This window comes from Macrobrachium nipponense, chromosome 21 (assembly GCF_015104395.2).
Source record: "Macrobrachium nipponense isolate FS-2020 chromosome 21, ASM1510439v2, whole genome shotgun sequence".
Classification (NCBI taxonomy): domain Eukaryota; kingdom Metazoa; phylum Arthropoda; class Malacostraca; order Decapoda; family Palaemonidae; genus Macrobrachium; species Macrobrachium nipponense.
Window position 1 is genome coordinate 43,800,408 of NC_087212.1, and position 561 is coordinate 43,800,968.

Genomic DNA, 561 nt, shown 5'->3' on the forward strand with positions numbered 1-561 from the left:
AATAATATATATACATTCATACATATATACACGCATATATTTATACATATATATATATACATATGTAAATATATGTGTATGCACATATATGTATGCATACATAGAAAGCAAACCCCCACTACAGTAAATTCAGACCTATGCATGTGGACACGTTACACACACGCAGAATTATAATTAGAAACACATGTACGAATACGCACGTGAATACCCAAATAAAAGCTCATAAATACTCACGAAGTTGACACCTTAAGGCAAAAAAAATAAAGAAAACCAATATTGAAAAAATTAGAGAAATTAAGGTAACATTTCATGCTCGGGTCAACTGAACGAATTAACAACCCCGTGATTATTATGCAGCCTTGGATGTTTGTCACCGATATAATCAGCTGTGACACTGGGGGAGCAGGAAGGAGGGGGTTTATGTTGGGGCGGTGGGTTGGGGGAGGGGGGCATGAAAAATTGGGAGAGGTCGATCCGATCCTTGATTTCTCAAGAGTGGGATGCCTGGAGCGAGTGTCCTTAAGGTGTCACCTCCTTCTGCGCTTCAGGGAGCCATGTGCT